Consider the following 713-nt stretch of genomic DNA (forward strand, 5'->3'; position numbering starts at 1 on the left):
CTGTCTCTTGGACTAATTACTGTGGACTGAGCAATGACTGACTTGAGGTGTGCAAAATAATGAGATGATCCCCCGAGAACTAAAGTTCTTAAAGGTGATTATGAAGAGTAAGCTGGGGATAGGTGTAATAAAATATGAAAGATGCCACTACATATGGTAGTTTCTTACAAATTTATTTTAAGCCTTACATGATATATCCAGTAACAGTGGATATATTGTTGGAACTCAGAAGAAAGCCCTGCAGTGAGGCTACAGATTCTTAAATCACTGACAGATAGATGTCAATTCAAGTCTTAAGTTTTTCTGTTCTATTTCTATAATGTTTTTGGTGAATTTCACATTCATTTATTTTTCCAACTTATATTTAAGTATCCTTCATAATTTAAAAACTGATTTGAATTGTGCTTGCTCCAGCAGCACATATGCTGAAATTGAAACAGTACAGAGCAGATTAGCATAGCTCTTGTGCAAGGATGACACATAAAAATCAATTTGAATAATCATTTTATCGATACATTATAAACTCATATATATGTGCATACACACACACACCATGTTTGCCTTGATGGAAGCATATTATTTAAATTATCCCTTTCTTAAAATTTTCACCACATTGTATTTCTTCAAGTATTAAGTCATATCTTCACGATGAAACAGCAAGATCTGCATCATCATGTATAACCAGAGATGTGAAGAAAAAAATGAAACAATTA

General features: G+C 32.5%; 1 non-coding gene across 1 annotated transcript; it reads left to right on the top strand.

Moving 5' to 3' along the window:
• Window positions 1-401: 401 nt before the first annotated feature.
• Window positions 402-509, top strand: LOC123324418. The gene has a single exon (XR_006539793.1). It is a non-coding gene; the product is annotated as a U6 spliceosomal RNA (small nuclear RNA).
• The last annotated feature ends 204 nt before the right edge of the window (window positions 510-713 follow it).

This window comes from Neomonachus schauinslandi, chromosome 3, assembly GCF_002201575.2.
Source record: "Neomonachus schauinslandi chromosome 3, ASM220157v2, whole genome shotgun sequence".
Classification (NCBI taxonomy): Eukaryota; Metazoa; Chordata; class Mammalia; order Carnivora; family Phocidae; genus Neomonachus; species Neomonachus schauinslandi.